At 47.5% G+C, this 19,097-nt stretch overlaps 1 protein-coding gene and 1 pseudogene across 1 annotated transcript in view; both read right to left on the reverse strand.

Annotated features, from left to right (window-relative positions):
* The window catches only part of CDCP1 (CUB domain containing protein 1), a 57,248-nt gene that overhangs the window by 34,490 nt on the left and 3,661 nt on the right, over positions 1-19,097 (reverse strand). The gene's annotated exons all lie outside the window — the stretch shown is intronic.
* LOC122424553 lies at positions 1,871-17,032 on the reverse strand (annotated as a pseudogene).

The following is a 19,097-nucleotide window of genomic DNA, read 5'->3' on the forward strand; positions in this document are numbered from 1 at the left end:
AAAGAAAAATAATCTTGACCACAGTTAAAATATGGTTTAATAATATTTTGAGGTAGGCTGAGTTTCTCCCAAGGTAAGTGTAATAATTTCATATAGCTTTAAATTAGATCTTGAGAAGAAAAGGCTGATCTCACTAACATTTCTCTACTCAAATGTTCTCTCCTGCTTTCCAGCAGTACCCCAAATAATTCTGCATGTATGACTCTATCCCATTATCAACGACAGCCAAAGAAAAATGTATGAGCTCTTTCAGAAGTTCACTGTTTTTTCTTTTCTCTTTTTGTTTTTTCTTTTAATTCTTTGAAGTCACCTATTCATTCGAACATTTTCTAGGGTCATATGACAAAGGCCCATATAGTCAAAGCTATGGTTTTTCCATTAGTCATGTACGGATGTGAGAGTTGGACCATAAAGAAGGCTTAAAACCAAAGAATAGATGCTTTCGAACCGTGGTGTCGGAGAAAACCCTTGAGAGTCCCTTGGACTGCAAGATCAAACCAGTCAATCCTAAAGGAAATCAACCCTGAATATTCACTGGAAGGACTGATGCTGAAGCTGAAACTCCAATACTTTGGCCACCTGATGCGAAGAGCCAACTCACTGGGAAAAACCCTGATGCTGGGAAAGATTGAGGGCAGGAAGAGAAGGGGGCGACAGAGGACGAGATGACTGGATGGCATCACCAACTCAATGGACATGAGTTTGACCAAGCTCCAGGAGATAGTGAAGGACAGAAAAGCCTGGAATGCTGCAGTCCATGGGGTGGCAAAGAGTCAGACATGATTGAGCAACTGAATAACAACAACAGCTATGTTCCAGGGACCATCCTTGGTGCAAATGATTTGATAAAAGCAGCCAGAGTCCAAGTCCTCTGGGGGTTAATAGTCTAGACTAAATGATCTGTGAAGGGCTTTAAAAATGATAAAGTTCTAAGTCAGAATAGGCCCCTGTGGGACCTGGGAGTCTGAACTGGAAACTTTTTTTTTTTTTTAAATCTCTCCAGTAGGAGGAAGGGATTCCCTTTTATTTATTTTTTTCTCCAGATGGAAAGCCAAATGTCCCAACGCTAATGACTGAGTATGCCAGTTCTTCTACTTCTGTTGTTTTATTTTGAGGTCTAAATAACCCAGGTTTTCATCCAAACTCATTTTGGAAATAAAGCAGATGAAGCCTTGTCAGATGAGTTAAATGATTCACTTGGGTGGACTTCTAACATCTAACCGTGTTTCTTCACTCTGACTTTGAGATGAACAACCTGGAATGCTCTATGGTCAGGCCCTAGTTCATCTCTCTCCTTGAGTGCCCCAGACCAGAGGATCCCCCCTGGTCCAGAGCCCAGTTCAGTTCAGTTCAGTTGCTCAGTTGTGTCCAACTCTTTGCGACCCCATGGACTGCAGCACGCCACGCTTCCCTGCCCATCACCTATTCCTAGAGCTTACTCAAACTCATGTCCATCGAGACAGTGATGCCATCCGACCATGGGTCTGGAGCCCAGGCAACACTGAAGGCCTTACCTGCCTTTGCAGCAGGAGGGGATCTTTTATTACATGCTCTTCTCATGTGGCCAAGGCCACATCACCCACTGGCCTGTCATTGTCAAGTACTTCCCCCTCATCCTCAGTGATTACCATACCAGCTGGAGGGGGACAGCCAGAGGGAGAAGATAATGATTCAACCATGTATATACTTGAAACCTGGACACTCTTTACCCAGCCCCCCACCAACGCTAACCCCTTGTGTGTGTGCTCAATTGCTCAGCTGTCTCCGACTCTTTGCCACTCTTTGGACTGTAACCCGCCAGGCTCCTCTGTCCATGGCATTTTTAATGGCAACCAATTCCAGTACTCTTGCCTGGAGAATTCCATGGACAGAGGAGCCAGGCAGGCTACAGTCCATGGGATCGCAGAGTCGGACAGGACTGTGCAGCTAACTTTCAATTTTCACTTTTATTTCACCATAATAAAAGTAGCAGAGAGACCCCCACTGCTTGAGTAAAATAACTTATAACTCGTTTATCACAAATGCTTGGAGTTTGAGAAGGACACCTTGCTTGCACATCTTCCCTCTTGCCCGCTCTTCACCATTCGTCACCCCTTGAAATGAAAATTTCAACCCTGTAGAAGCAATCTCAACCTCCTACCACGACCCCCCACCCCATCCCCACCAGTCACGCTGGCACATCTGAGTGCTTGATAAATGTGTTGCGATTTAAAGAAAACGGGTGGGCGTCTCTTTCTTTTGTCTCCCCAGGAACTTGGTATTTCGTTGGTCTGGTTATTTTTGAAGATCTATTACCCAAGTTCACAGGAACCCAGACAAAGCTCCAGATTCCGGCGCGATTTCGAGAGCTCACGGGTTGAAAGAAATCCAAGGCGATCCTTACGTTAGCAGTGTGTGGGCTGCGGGCTGGAGAGCTTGCAGGCGCCACACGTGGGCACGTGAGTCACAGCTCTCATCCTCAGCTCCCCTGCCTTCTGACCTCTCCTTATTAGGATGCCTTGCTGAGTTCCTGCCTCACCAGCGGCTCCTCGGGCGGGAATTTCCAATTGTTTTAATCACCACCATTCATTATTCACCATATTCATTAATCACCTATCACAGAGTATTATACAGAGGCCCCTGTTACTCCTTCTCCCTGCCAGCCTCCATCTTTGTAAGGCAGATGCAAGGAAGGGGATTCACCAGGGAAACACCAGGAAGTTATCTGTTCCCAGATGTGGCCAGTTCAGTTAAAACACCGCCAAATGTGATTTACAATTTTTCAGACGAGTCAGAATCTGCTGCCTCTGGGTGTGGTTTCCGGGGAGACTGCTCTCATCAACTCTCTCTGTCCAACGATGATGAACAGAATGGCTCCCAGCCAGGGTCTGGGCTCAGCCCGGGCGCCAGGAGACACATACGAAGACCCCTGGGACAAATGCCCAGGAGGTCGAGAACTCGGACACAGGAGCCAAGAGGTGTGACTGTGAATCAGCGTGACTGGTCAGTTGCAGCTTGCGTGGGAGTCAGATTCCCAGGCAAGCCCATAAGGAGATAATCGCTTCTGGGGAAACAGCCCTGTCCTCTCTCAGGAAGACCTCCCACGGCAGACCCACATCCTTCTCTCAGTGAGTCCACGGGGCCGGTGGCTGGAGATTGCTCCCCGACAGAGCAGACCCCTGCTTTGCCGGCTGAGCATCAAATAAAGCAGTGATTTGATTTTAGGGTCCAGGTTTGCAAAATTCAGCTTGTTAGACTGTAGATGCTCATAACACAAGAGGCAGAGGAAGAGACACCAGCAGAAGGGAGGGTGATTCACCCTCCCACCCCGCACTCACCCCGCAGGTCACACCATTGCCACGATTCCTCCCACCTATACTCCTCAGGGCCGCAGTCCCCAACCTTTCTCCACACGGGGGACCGGCTTCGTGGAAGACAGTTTTCCTACGGCTGAGGGTGAGGGGAGGGGGGATGGTTTGGGGATACTTCTGGTGCGTTACATTTACTGTGCACTTTATTACTATTACTATTACATCAGCTCCCCCCGGGTCCTCAGGCGTTAGATACTGGAGGTTGAGGACCCCTGCCTTATGGGAGGCAATTGCTGAATTCACACAACTGAGTGTACGTTTGCCTGTCTGCCCCGTGTGACCCCACCGGATAGTCAGCAACTTGAGGGCACCAAGGAAGGTCAAGGTACTCTGAAGATGCTGAGGTCAGCTATGAACTGCATGGGGGTGGTCAAGGAAGACTTCACAGAGCAGACTTAAGAGCGGGGTCTAAAAAATGAGGAAGGGGTTTGCCTGCAGAGAAACAGGTGTCAGGAAAGATAGGCAGAGGGAACGGCAGGTGCAACGTCACAGGTGTGAAGAAGACCTTCCTTGCAGCCACTCCAGGGAGTCTGGTTTGGCTAGAGAGCAGGTCGAGGAGGCTGGAGACAGAGGCAGAGGCCAGGCTGGGAAGGGCTTGGCTGTTGCCATGGAGTTCGGGCTTCACCCAGTGGGACGAGGATACCTTGGCAGCTGTGTGTAGTGGTAAAAAGCTTGGATGCTAGAATCTGACTGCCTGGGATCAATTCCTGGCTTGGTACCACTTACCAGCTGCATCCCGCTAGACAAATTCCTTACATTCTCTGTGTCATACTTTTCCTACCCGCGAAAGAGTGTAAAAATGGCATAGTTGTAAGAACTAAATGACAAAGTACCTGTGAATTGCTTAGAACGGTGCCAGGTAGTCAATCAATGTTATCTGTTATTGTTGATATTAGTAATGACAGACAGCACATCATAACCTCTGGGGCAGTACTTGTGGGGCGTTGCTGAGGGTGTTAAGTAGAGAAACAACTGTCGCAGCAGCTTGGCTCTCAATCTAGTGCCCAGAGTCCTGGTTGGGCTGGGCCGGCAGAGGGCAGGGCAGGTAAGGTGCCTGGGGGCAAACCATCACACTCAGGGTTGTGCAAGGGTGAGTGCTTCCTTATATTTTCCGTGCCTCCCCTGCCCTGGCCTAGCCCTGCCCAGCTATTAATGTCCTTCCACGTGTGCTGATTCATTCGAATTCAGCATCCCTTTGAGGCTCAGAGAAGTGACCTCATGTCCCTGTCTGCTGAGCTCAGGAGGCAACTGGGAGATTCTGGTTTGACCTCCGCACACTTGCCCTCCCCACCTGCCAGGGTACTACACTGAGCTGCCCTCCCGGAAGTTGCCAAAGCTGGTGGAATCAACCAGCAGGAGAGGAGGAAGTGCTGCCATTGTGATCAAGTACGTGGAGTCGTTGGCTGACACCGAGGGCCTGGGCATGGGTACCAACATAACCCATCAGAACGGGGCCTGTTTTAGGAGTGAGTACCAGACTCTCACACCACCAAAGTTAAAGTGTTATTAATCCAGTGGATCTGGGGCCGCACGGTCTGCAGGCATCTCTTTGGCATGGCCTTGGCCAGGTCTGTTCATGGACTGGCAAACCAAGAGGAAATTCTCACCAGTGGCGGGAAGACCAACCATCTTCCAGCCTGGAAATAGTTAATTTCCCATATTCATATCCAGAATGACTGCAAGGCAAGTTGCTATTTCACAAACTAACCAGTCTTTCTTGAATGAGAAGCCTTTGGAGTAAAGATACCAGGCCAGCCTTCAGAATAACCCTGAGTACTTAATACGTGCAGGGTCTGTGCCTGCCCTTGATAAAATGCCCACGGCCACCCCACAGAGCAGGTTCTAACGTTAATCCGCATTTTAAAGATGACAAAGCCGAGACTCAGAGAGGTCAAGAAACTTGCCCAGGCACATGTGATTAGTAAGAGGCAGGGCCAGGCTGGAGCCGGAGCAGTCTGACACTGGAGCCCAGCACACGAACACGGGCTCATGGCAGCCCCAGCCCTGCCCAGAGAACTCCACACGCGGCCAGCCAGGAGCCTGGTGATGGGAACCGTCTACTCTCCCCAACAGTCAAGCGAAACGGAATGAAACGTTTTTCAGCGGCTGGCTTGCTAGGGACTCTTCAGGCTATCAAAAGGGACAGGCGTTTGTTTAAAATAGTTAAACAGGCACTTTGCTTCAAAATTATTTGCAAATGTGGTTCTGAATTTAAACTGAAGATTGACAGTTTCCCAGGAATTCAAAACGTTTGGGGTGTGGTTCTTCTGTTTGATTTTTTTTTTTTTTTTTGGCAGTAACTCCGGGCAAGGACCTGAGAAAAGGGAACCTGGCGTGTGGAGACGTGGGTGGCTTTGTGAGGCTTGCCCGGGGGCTGTGGGTGTGGGAGGCAAGTGGCTGAGTTGGTGGCAGACAAAAAGCAGCCATCATTCTAGAGCGAAGCACTGGGTGTAAAGGGCCAGCGCCAAGTCTTGGAAGAAAAGCATCTCCAGAAATCCGGGCTGGAGAGGCTCACTTCTGAAGGCCACGGTCAGTGGGCCTCATGGGCGAAATCACACCTATGTTTAAGGAGAATTCCCCAAACCCCCTCTACCGAACCTCCTTCCTCTTTACCTGAGCTTCGAGAATCTCAACCCAGACCTCTGGTTAGCTGGGGAGGAAACACGTTCTCCTGGTAGGAGACTCCCACCTGCCCTTCCAGGTATCAGAGATGTAAAGTTGCTCCCTCATTCACTGGTTCGGAAATCAGGCAGGGCCTGACTGGGAAGGCACACCTCCCCCCGCCCCAACCCTGTCCCCCTCGCCACTCCACCCACTTTATTCCCTGGGTTGGTGTGGGAAAAGCAGCCTTTCGCAGTAGAGGGCAAATCTTTTCTCATTCTCTTTCTTGGGAGTAAAAAAGAAGTGCCCCCCCACACACAGCATCCCTACAAAGAAGCTGAGTGGGTCCTCCCAGGTGGCGCAGCAGTAGAGAATCTGCCTGTCATGCAGGAGATATGGGTTCGATCCCTGGGTTGGGAAGATCCCCTGGAGAAGGCAATGGCAACACAAGCCAGTACTCTTGCCTGAAAAATCCCATGGACAGAGGAGCCTGATGGGCTACAGTCCATGGGGGTGGCAGAGTCAGACACAAATAAGCGGCTGAGCACACACGTGGTGGTTGGGCCAGGGCTGGGGCATGCGAAGCGTTTGTCGGAAGTCTGGAGGGACAGGAGGCCACGGGACAGGGCCTCATTTCAGCCCCCAAAAGCAACTGGAGAATTTGCCAGTCATCCTGACAGGGACAGAGTGAAGGGACAAAATAGGTGATTAAATAGTTACTCCCACTAGGGGATTATAAGTAGGAAAAATATGGAGACCCCTGTGAGTTAATGATGACTCAAGAGAGTTGGTTTGCTTAACCACAAAACCAAGCAGGCTTGCTTGGCAGCAGAACTATACAGCAGAAGCACAAGACGTGCCCCCAAACAATGAAACAATGGCGCCATGGAGACCCACATCCTGCCCAGTGAACTCAGTAAGTTAGGACACGCTCTCTGCACAGACACACACAAACAATTTGTGGACCTAGCTTGACCATGTAGGGACAAGAAAATTCCCCTGCTCAACTTGGAGGAGGAGCTGATGATGGAAGCATCACGCCTACTCAAGAAAGATAAAGAAGTTTTTCTCTCCCTCCCCACTTTTCCTTTGATTATAAAAAACTGTAGCCCGATAAGTTCTCAGGGCACAGCATTTCTCGCCCATCCCCTTGTAAACCTCACATCCTGTTCTGATAAATCACTGCTTATCCATCACTTTTTGTGCTTCGCTGGTGGCTCAGGTGGTAAAGAATCTGCCTACAATGCAAGAGACCCCGGTTTGATCCCTGCGTTGAGAAGATCTCCTGGAGGAGGGAACGGCTACCCACTCCAGTATTCTGGCCTGGAGAATTCCATGGACAAAGGAGCCTGGAGGGTTACAGTCCGTAGAGTCGCAAAGAGTCGGACACAACTGAGCACCTAAGACTTTCACTCATCTATCACTTTGCTCTCCCCGAATTCTTCTCTGCGATGAAACATAAAGGACTATGGAACTGGAGCTCTCTGGAGCTCCTGGAAATGAGACAGTTGGTTTCAATGCTAGCACAGGAGCTTCACAGACTCCTTAAAGAACAGGGCCACACTTTAAGCCCATACACTAAACACTGCAATCATCAGTCAACACACCAGGAAGGAGTGGACATCGACCACAGTTACAAACAAAGGGCCTGGGGGTGACCAAGTACAACCTCACACCAGGGTAGAACTGGGACCCAGACCTGCCCTGGGTGGGCGGGGGCAGGGGGCAGGGCAATGCAGAAGCCACAGGAGGAGGACCAGGGCACGCACAAGAGAAGCGGAAGGCCCAAAGACAACTGGGTGCTGCAACTGTTTTGTTTTTTGACAGGTCCTGCCTCAGGTTTATTTGCACAAATGGCAGAGGACACCGGCCCCATGCAGACAGCAGCAGCGGAGGGGTCACACCAGCCCTCCTGTCCTCACACTGGCAGATAGAGGCCTCTGTGCTGGGCTGTGTTGCTTCCGTTGTGCCCGACTCTTTGTGACCCCAGAGGAGCCCGCCAGGCTCCTGTGTCCATGGGATTCTCTGGGCAAGCATACTGAGCGGGTTGCCGTCTCCTTCTCCAGGCCTCTGCTCTGGAGCCTTTGTGGGCACCTGGGCACCTTTGGGAACCAGAGTACGAGCCGCAGCTGCAGCGGCCGGTGACTGGGCGTTGGTGTGAGCCTCGGCCCGGGACTCTGGCCGGCAGAGTCTGAGACTCTTGGCGATACGGGCACAAGCATGTTTCCTGGGCTAGGGGTGAGCAGTGTAGGTACTCTGACTGAGCGTGCAGCAGCCGCCCTTTGGGATCTTGGGCTTGACCTCTTGGACTTTGAGAGCCTCCACAGCCTCAGCACGTGCACTCATGGCCTTGGCACTGTGGACCAGCTTCTTCCTCAGGCCCTTCTTCCTGTGCTTCTTGGCCAAGTGCATGTTCCTCAGGAAGCTGGGGTCCTCCCCCTTAACAGATTCATATCATTGTGATCGGGGTTTCTTGATGCCATTTCTGTGCCATTTTCAGGACTGGTTGTGAGTGGTATAGTTCTTAGACTTGGCCACGTCTGCACAGGGGCCCATGGATCCCAAAGCGCCTGGGACTGGAAGGGCGGTGCTGCCATCGTAAGAAGGCTGACTGTGGCCACGTGTCTCCAGGGAATGGTGAGCTCGGACCAGGCCAGGCGCTGGCATACAGAGATGCACAAGGCTGGGCCCAGCCTGTGGAGTCACATCGACAGACTTCAGAGCTCAAAGGACATCATGTTCTCACCTGCTCAGTGAAAGAGACCCACGGTTCCCATTAGAAACTACTTTACTCTTTTCATAGCTCTTAGAACAATCATGGAGACAATAAAATAAACTTCCAAGAGCAAGGTTAGAAGGAACCTTGTGCATTCTCAATCAATCCGACTTGTTGAATTGTTTAACAACACAGAGGACCATTGTGGCCATGCATTCATTTCCTACTCTTAATTTCCGAATTCCTTAGGCGAGAAGTTTATATGCAGTGATGCAGTCATTTTCTAAAGTAACTAAATGATTCTCCAATGTAGATACTCGCAATAGGCTGTTTCCAGGACTTTTGCTTTGAATTATTTATGTTTTTAAGTGGGGATGGGTTTGCAGGGAGCCATCTAAATCCTTCTGTTGTGTCTTTCCCTTTTATGATCAAAGACACACACCGTATCGAAGATGTATCTTAGAGACACATAACTAGGCAGTGAGCTGTTTGGACATCGTACATGCTCAGTCTTGTCCGACTCTGTGACCCCATGGACTGGAGCCCACCAGGCTGCTCTGTCCATGAAATTCTCCAGGCAAGGATACTGGAGTGGGTTGCCATGCCCTTCTCCAGGTGATCTTATCAACCCAGGGATCAAAGCCCAGGTCTCCTGGGTTCTTTACCGCGGATTCTTTACCACTGAGCCACCAGGAAAGCGTTTGGACCACAGTCTGGAGTAAACGAACACATCTATGTGTAAACCCCTCTGAGACTGTGGCCATTTTAAGGCTTCTTGCCACCCTAAGACCTGGGCTTTTAACATTTAACTCCAGATTGAATGGAACTGTACTGAGTGGAAGGAGGATTTCAAACAAGTTTACACAGGGAGAGAAAGGTGCATTGCAGAATTAAACAAATATACTGAGTTCATGACCACTGTACATAATTCATGATGATATGCTAAAGTGCCACAGGGCCAATGTAAATCACATTAACATCTTATGAAATATTAAAAAGATTCATTTTGCCAGACCTTGAGGTGTTGGTCACGATGACCTTAAAAGTCACTGAGGATCACAAGGACAGATGGGGAAGAATCAAAGGAGCAGAGTTAAAAAAAAAAAACCCATTTGGGGAGTTCCCTAGTGGAGGAGTGGTTAACAGTCTTCCACTGCAGGAGGTGTGGGTTCAGTCTCCAGTGGGGGGCCCCCACGTGACGCGTGGTGTGGCCAAAAACACAGAACACAAACCCATCTGTGTGTGCGCTCAGGGGCGCCAGCAGGAGGGGGGCCTTTCTCTGCCCTGCCATCCAGAAGTTCGGAAGTTACTGAAATTCCCATTTCTTTCGTGTTCCCTGGAGTCCTTTGCCAATGGTCTCACCTTGCCATCAGAGACCAGTTGCTTTAGTTCCTCTGATAAAGAGCTAGTAGGGAGATGGTTAAATAAGAATCTACACACACCAGGTCTATCTGTTTCTTAACTGCAGAGACGCAACCTCTTGATCAGTTGCGGGACAGAACTGGGGAATGTGGGTGTATCATATTCCAGGGGTCAGGGCTGCAGCCAACTTGAAAAACATCCTTTTGTCTAAACCTCCTGTTTTAGGGACTACGGATTAGTACCTTTTGTTGGTGGTGTTTCCAGTGATTTTTTTAGTAATTTTTTTTTTTTTGGCGTTTTATTGAGATCTCATAGGCTGAAGCGACTTAGCAGCAGCAGCAGCATTGACAAATAGCACCGTGTGAGTTTAAGGTGTACAGCATAATGATTTGACTTATATACATCATGAAATGACCACCACGGTTATTGTAGTTACTACTGTTTCCAGCAGTCTTAAAGGCAAGGGGAGGGGGAGGGGAGATCCACCCACACAGCCTGACTTGGAAAATGTCTTTGAAACAAAGCTCCCTCAAATGAACACGGGTCAGGTCAACACAGCTGACTCCTGTGGCAAACCAGGTAGCCCCAAGGTAAAGCAGGTCAGCAGAGGAAGGCTACACACTCCAGGAACACTTTGGGGCCAGACGGACACATGCTTTCCTCATCCAGAGGGGTTGGGACAGCCCCCAGGAGGTGTCGCATTGATGGGGAGTGCCATTATGGAAGGTGTTTGTCCGCGAGGATGGCTGTTATGAAAGGTATTGATATAGGAGGTGTCAAATCAACAAGAATGGACATGCTAGGTGTTCAGCCATCATGGATGAAATGGTATCAACAAGGATAGTCGTTATGGAGGGTGTTACACCAACTAGGGTGGCTGCATTGGTACCTGGCCTGTACCAGGGGTGTAGCCAGCTAATCGTCTTAAGATAATTATGCCATACATTCAGGGAGGTGAAAGACTGAGTGGAAGGACCAAGAGTGCCGAGATGCGGGTTTTCAGGAGCCTGGATCCCAAGCACACAGCATTGGCAGGTGGAAGAACGAGCAGATGGTTATTCCTGGAAGGGGGAGAGGCTGTGGTTCAGAGCACTTTCCCCTTCATGACCTGTATTCCTTCCTCACAGTAGGAGCTGGTCCTGCTGCTAAGTGCTACTGCCAAGAAAGGAAGAGGAGGATGGGAACAAAATTCAGCGAGGAAATCCCACAGTAATGAGGCCTTTAATCATCATTCAAACTACATTCTGCCTTGCTCCTGTAGCTGGTCTCCAATCGGAAGTCATACATTGAAGGATGATTCTTCATGACATTCAGTTAAAGGATCACTTCCTAAGCTGTTTTTTCAGAGATGGTGAGAGAACACTTTTAAAATAGCGAAACAACACTGGTGATTACTGGTGATGAAAGACCGTGCCATACTTCTGCCCCAGGGCCTGTCTTAGGGTTTTGCTGTGACGTCCCACAGACCTCAGGCACAGAAGACCTCCGCCTCCTCCTCTTTTCCCTCCTGAAGAAGGTGTTCACCATCCCCAGCCTTTACTGCAGTTCTTACACATACATCTTTTGCTGTACTTACCACACTGAGTCTCAAACTCAAATGCTTTCGGGGCCCTAGCAGATAATATAAATGAGAAAAGCCAACATAGTAAGGGGGCTCTTTGTTGAATCGGAGGGAACGTGCTCTACTAAGCACGTTGTAATTCAGCTTTTTTTCCAAAACACATCAAACAGAACTGGCCAAGGCCCCCAGGCCACCTGTTTGTAGCTCCTGGTTTACATGTGTGAATCCCTTCTGGAAGGTGAGCCCCCAGAGAGCAAGGGACTAGGATTTTCTACCTCTGAGTGTCCAGTACAATGGGCCTCCAACATCTGTGGAATGAATGGGATCTGTTACCAAATGACCTAAGACTAGGCCAGGGCTTTTAAAGACATTCTAGGCAAAAATAAAATTCTCTAGGTCTGCTCAATGCTAGTACTTAACAGTGGTTAGGAGGTGGGAAAAGCAGCAAATTGCTCTTCAAAAACAGTTGTTCTGGGTGGACAAATCAGTTTTGGTCATTTTTCCCTGATTCCTAGTGATTTAATACTTCTACTCCATCCCTTCCATACAACCAAATTCCTGCAGGAAGCATCTGTAGACTTCTGAAGACAGAATCACTGAGATATTCATTACCTGGCTTTAAATCCTTTTTAATTTATTTTTGCTTATTTGTTTGGCTGAGTCTTAGTTACAGCACACAGAATCTTCATTGCATCATGCGGGAACTTTTGTTGCGGTGTGTGGATTCTAGTTGTGGCACATGGGCTCAGTAGTTGTGGCTAAGTAGACTTAGTTGCCCTGTGGCATGTGGGATCTTAGATCCCTGTCAGAGATTGAACCTGGGTCCCCCACATTGCAAGGCGGACTCTTAACCACTGGACCACCAGGGAAGTCTCCAAATTCTTTTTTAATTTAAAACTATTTTTAAGGCAAAACTGTGTTGATAGACGGCAGACAAATGGTTGCCAGGGGCCAAGGGGCAGGGACTGTCTGCAAAGGGATCTGGAGGAACGTCACAGGGGGATTGAAACGTATCATGCACCCGATGGGACTCATCAAACAGTGCAGTTGAGAGGTGAATTTTATGGTATGCACATTAAATCTCAATAAAGCTGAAAAATATACTTTTAGATAAATGATACATGGAGCACAAAATAAAATACATATGCATAAGGCACTCCTGTTTTATTTCATTTTGCCAAAAGGTAGCATACCATCTCACTGTTCTGAATCTTGTGTTTTCCCCTCCAGAATATATCTTGGTCGGGAGGATCCTCTCCAAGTCTGTACATCTCATTCTTTTAAATGGTGGTGTAGCATTCCCCTGTGTAAATGCACCATCATTAATGTAACCAGTCTTCTAATGATGGATATTTGGGTTGTTTCCAGTCTCCAGTGACCAGGGGAAGGAGCAGAAGATGTTTATCTGGAGTTTCAAGGTGCCAGCGGGACACACCTTCCTGGGTGTGCCAGGTTCCTGGCTGGAACTTGAATTGTATTCCCACAGAGGCTGAGATCAGGCAGGCTGGAAGACATTATTTCTAGGGTTTGTTCACGTTGACATGGGCTTCTGCAAAATGACCCGAGCACTGTTTACTACTTGAAAAACGTCTTCCTTGTCGTGGTAAGTTGAGAACTTGCTCCTGACAGCCTACGGCTGAAGTCCCTGATAAGACTGTCAGCAACTTCAGAGCAGTTGGGCAACCTTCCACCTGTCAGCAGTGGTGAAAGGTGGCGGCCCTGCCAGGTTCCACGGAATACCTGGCTCTGGTTTCATGGCCTGGCACACTGCGGCTCAGGCTTGGTTTAGTTTTGACACCTGCTCACAAGGACAGTTGTAAACTTCAGAAGCCCACTGGGGCATTCTCTTCATTTTTCACGTGTAACTGGGTATGATGTTTACATTATATAAAACCGGTCTGGTCAGTTCCTTGGTTAAAAGAAAATATGTATGCTTTATGTGTATGCACATGTGTATGTGTGTGTGTGTGTGTGTGCGCGCGCGTGCGTGCACGCGCGCAACTGCTCACTTGCAAACAATTTTTTAAAAAATGTTCTAGGACCCCCCTGGCGGCACAGTGGCTAGGAATCCGCCTGCCAATGCAGGGGACACAGGTATGATCCCTGGTCTGGGAAGATTCCACATGCCGTGGGGCAACTCAGCCACAACTACTGAGCCTGTGTGCTGCAGCTACTGAAGCCCGCACACCTAGAGCCTGAGCTCCACAACAAGAGAAGTCACCGCAATGAGAAGCCCACGCACCTCCAGCTGGAGATTAGTCCCCACGCATTGCAACAAGAGAAAGCCTGCGTGCAGCAATGAAGATGCAGCGCAAGCAAAACAAAAATTTAAAAAACACATGATGAAAATACACACACACACACAAAAGCAAAACATGTTCTTGTGTCACTGATTTCTTGCAGATTTTAATCCAGGAGCTTCCCCAGATGTCCTCATAAGGGCCCAAAGCTGACTACTGCGATACTGCCTGAGTCACACTGTGTAGTTACAGAGGCTGAAACAACTAAAACATCTCCGCAAAGCAACCTGGTTACATAGACAAGGCCTGGCAGTTTGGTCCAGATGGTCTGCTGCTAAAAAAAATCTCAGTGTTCTTTTCGGGCTCAATTTAGATAATCAAAGTAGTATCAATTCTTAAGCGAGGAATGCGTTCGAGGGTGGACACTGTGCTGAGTGATTTACAGATGTTCCTTTCACTGGGTCCATGCCTGGAAGATGCCCCGAGGTCCTGCTCTCCAGTGAGACTTGTCAGCCAGGTGGTTGGTGGTGAAGATGACCCATTGCCCCAAACTGACTCCTCCTGAGACAGTGTCTCCTGCTGCCCTGGACTTCCAGCAGGAGCAGCAACATATGGTAACTTCACCCTCTGTGCTGCTGACTCGTCGCCTCCCGGCCGTGGCCGGTGTGCCATTCTGCACCAGGGTCAAGCATCTGTCTGGGTCCAGGAGATGCCCTGAGCCCATCCCATGCAGGGGCTTCATCTCACCACCTCTGCATCCTCCATGATGTCTCTTTGCAACCCCATGGACTGTAGCCCACCAGGCTCCTCTGCCCATGGGATTCTCCAGGCAAGAATACTAGAGGGGGTTGCCATGCCCTTCTCCAGGCGATCTTACCAACCCAGGGATTGAACCCGGGTCTCCCTCACTGCAGGCGGATCCTTTACCATCTGAGCCGTCACGGAAGCCCGATGTCCTGAGACCTCTCACAAATGCTTATGAGTTGTCTTCAGGTTAAAAAATGTTTTTGCCATACATCCTTGTTGGAAATAGCTTGATGTCCCCATGACCAGCTCAGTGATGGAAGATAAAGCATCTGCTTGAAGGAATCCAACACACGCCTGGACATACACCATCCTAGCCCAGCTCCGGCTGGACCACACATTGTCAAGTATTGAGAAGTCGCCCTCATGGCTCCAAGCATTGTGTGACACCGAACATGGCCAAGTGGGCAGACCTCAAAACAAAAACAACAGCTTGACTTGAATTCCATGTGATTTTTGGACTTGGAAAGTTGATGAACTTAATCTTAAAGATTGTCTTTCATTGTCCCAGCCAAAAGCAGCAGGTTGGCACCCATTCGTTGTTGCAGAAATGTCACATTTTCCCCAGAAGGCTTTGATTTTCTGTCACTGAGGGTAGGGAATATTTACACTTCATTAAAAACAAAGAAAGCTTACCATTTGTGCTCATGGAACAGTTATAATTTTTTTCAAAATATTCCAAAATATTTTCCAAATATTAAATATTATTTAAAGATCTTCAGACTCTCAGGGGAGGTGGTTAATGGCCTCAGAGAATATTGTGCTCGGTCGCTCAGTCATGTCTGACTCTTTGTGGCCCTTTGGACTGTAGCCTCCCAGGCTCCCCCGTCCATGGGATTTTTCAGGCAAGAATACTGGAGTGGGTTGCCATTTCCTTCTCCAGGGGATCTTCCTGGCCAGGGATTGAACCTGCATCTCCTGCACTGCAGGTGAATTCTTTATCACTGAACCACTGAGGAAACCCACAAAGAATATTGTATTTCCCTCTGGCAGAACGGATGGCCCCTTCAAGAGGACAGCCCCTCCCAGCCAAAGTCAGACCAACAAGGCCTTCAGTGGTGCCCTTGGCTTGGGCTGTACTCAGGAGAGAAGTGAAAAGTGCAGATATTTTTTACGTACAGCATCTGAAGAAACAACTTAAAGTTTTACAAATGTTTGTGTGAAGTGCAAGTCAGTAAAACAAATTCTGATTTTCTACTGCATTCTATCACAAATTCGGTATTACTGTTTAGAAAATTCCAAACCAAACAAACGAGGCTGGGATACTGTGAAGCCATGTGGTTCACAGCGGGGAACGTGCAGGACAATAGAGGGTCCTTGTCATGACCATAGGTTTGATATGGATGAACAGATAGGCCACACTTCTTGAAGATGATAGAGTTAGAAAGTGGAAGAAGCCTGGGTCTCCATATCACTGCTTGGAGGAGATCCCATTGAGGGCCTTTTTATTTATTTATGTAATTTTTAAAATTATTACTTTTTATTGGAGGATAACTGATTTATAATGCTGTGGTGGTCTTTGCCATACATCAACGTGCATCAGTCCTAATTACACATATATCTCCTCCCTCTTGGGCCTCCCGGCCCTGCCTATCCCACCTTCTAGGTCATCCCAGAGTCCCTGGCTGGGCTCCCAATGTTATACAGCAGCTTCCCGCCAATTATCTATTTTACACATGGTAGTGTATATATGTCACAGAGTGAAGTAAGTCAGAAAGAGAAAAACAAATATCATATACTAATGCATATATATGGGATCTAGAAAAATAGTACTGAGAAACCTGTTTCCAGAGAAGAAATGGAAATGCAGGTGTAGAGAGCAGACTGGTGTTTACAGCTGCCTATGAGCAGGAAATAAACATCTATTGTGTTTGAACCATTAGACACATCTGGGTTTGTGTTACAGCAGCTGGAAGTGCGTCACACCTTTACTATTATACTTATCAAGGTAAAAAGTCACTAAGGATCCATCAGCCCTCCGTGCAAACACCTCACCTGGGAGCTGTCAGAGCCCAGGCGCATCTTCAGCCTTCTTGATACACCGTGCTCATGGCATTCTGATCACAAAACCAGAAGTGAGTATTTGAAAGGAGATTCAAAATATTTCCCTTGTCTAAAGTTTATAATTAGTTTCAACTGGAAAGAATACGAAAAGGAGTAAATTGCAGCCTAGTAGTTAAGAGCTTGTCTTCTGAAGTTAAAGTGCCCAGATTCACAGGTGGCACTACCACTTATTAACTTATTCCACTGTTACTCACTTTCTTCCACCTGCTCTGACATTTTCTAGATCCGCTGGTAAAGAATCCGCCTGCAATGCAGGAGACCCTGGTTCAATTCCTGGGTCGGGAAGATTCCCTGGAGAAGGGATAGGCTACCCATTCCAGTATTCTTGGGCTTCCCTGGTGGTTCAGCTGGTAAAGAATCTGCTTGCAATGTGGGAGACCTGGGTTTGATCCCTGGGTTGGGAAGATCCCCTGGAGAAGGGAACGGCTATGCACTCCAGTATTCCGATTTGGAGAATTCCACGGACTGTATAGTCCATGGGGTTGCAAAGACCTGGACATGACTGAGCGACTTTCACTTTCTGTACAAACCCCAGTAGCCCTTCATCCAGGAATTTCAACTATAAACTTGTCCATATATCCAACCAAGTCAACTGCAAAGATGGTCACTGAGGCTCAATGTGTAGCAACAAAAGATTGGGAACAATCCATTATAAGCTGCTGATTAAATATAATATGGCGTTCTCGTGATGAGGACCTTTGTACAGCTGTCAAAAAGCACATGATAACTCTGTATGTTTTGGTATATAATGAACACCAAGATGGATTGCTCAGTGAAAAAAATTAGGAAACATATGGAATACATCCTCCACTATATACTATATTTATGCTCCTCTTTGTGTAAAGAAGGGTGGTATATACATTCATTAACTTGTACATGCTCAGGAACAACGCATAAGAAATCACAACTGCCTCTGGGAGAAGGCCTGGGGTCAGACGTAGAAGGGGACATACTTCTTTCCTCCCACAGACCATTTTGTGCTATTTGAAATTATGTTAACACGAACAGATATTTTTCTAAGCATAGCTTTTAAATTATTTAAATATTAAAAGTAATACACATTACCATATGATACAGCTATTCCACTTCTGGGTATTTATCCAAAGAATACAAACACAGTAATTTGACACATGTACCCAAATGTTTATGGCAGCATTATTAACAATAGCTAAGATACAGAAACAACCCAAGGGCCCATCCATGGATGAACGGATAAAGAAGTGAGACAGACAGACAGACACACACACACAATGGAATACTACTCAACCACAAAAAAGATGAAACATTTTGCCATTTGTGATAACATGGATGGATCTTGAGGATATTATACTAAGTGAAATAAGTCAGATGAAGGAAGACAAATACTCTATGGTTTCATGCATATATGGAATATAAAAAACAAACAAAAAACCAAAATAAATGAACAAATCAAACGAAAACATACATTCAAAGAACAGGGTAGTGGTTACCAGAGAGGAAGGGATGGGGGGTGGGGACACAAATGTGGAAAAGGGGATCGATTTTACAAGGAGGGATGGAAAATAAATTTTTAGTGGTGAGCATGCTGTAGCGTGGGCTTCCCTGGTGTCTCAGCTGGTAAAGAATCTGCCTGCAACACGTGAGACCTGGGTTCAATCCCTGGTTGGGAAGATCCCCTAGAGAAGGGAAAGGCTACCCACTCTAGTATTCTGGCCTGGAGAATTCCATAGACTATATAGTCCACGGGGTCTCAAACAGTCAGACATGACTGAGTGACTTTTACATGCTATAGGATATACAGAAGTTGAAATACAATGCTGTATACATGAAATTTATATGTTATAAACAAATGTGATCTCAATTAAAAAAAAAACCACATACACATTTCTAGAACAGATATGAACACAGCACTCAGTAAGTGCTGATGTTTTAAAAAATGAAAAAGGGACTTCCCTGGTGATCCATTGGCTAAGACTCCATGCTCCATATGCAGGGGACCCCAGTTCAAACCCTGGTTAGGGAACTAGATCCTACATGTTGTAACTAAGACCTAGCACAGCCAAATAAAGAAATATGTACATTTTTTAAAAATGTCTGGCGTGCAGACACTGTCTCTAAGATGACCAGCAAATGCTGTTTTTAGGAGCCCCACTGCACACAGGGGGCATGGTGATGTAGCATCTCAGCATCACTACATACCTGCTGGGTAACCCTGGGCAAGTTACTTCACGTCTCTCTGCTCCTCTATTTCCAGGGTTATAGGAGTACATGCTTGAGGACCGAGAGCTTAATGACTCTTGATTTACATTTTCTCAAGAGGAAACAGCTGAGCTGTCATTACTCAAACACTGTGCCATCCATCATAGTTATTTTTGGCCAGTGTCTATCTATGAAACATTTATGTTTACATCTCCAAACAC

The sequence above is a fragment of the Cervus canadensis genome, chromosome 22 (genome assembly GCF_019320065.1).
Source record: "Cervus canadensis isolate Bull #8, Minnesota chromosome 22, ASM1932006v1, whole genome shotgun sequence".
Taxonomy (NCBI): domain Eukaryota; kingdom Metazoa; phylum Chordata; class Mammalia; order Artiodactyla; family Cervidae; genus Cervus; species Cervus canadensis.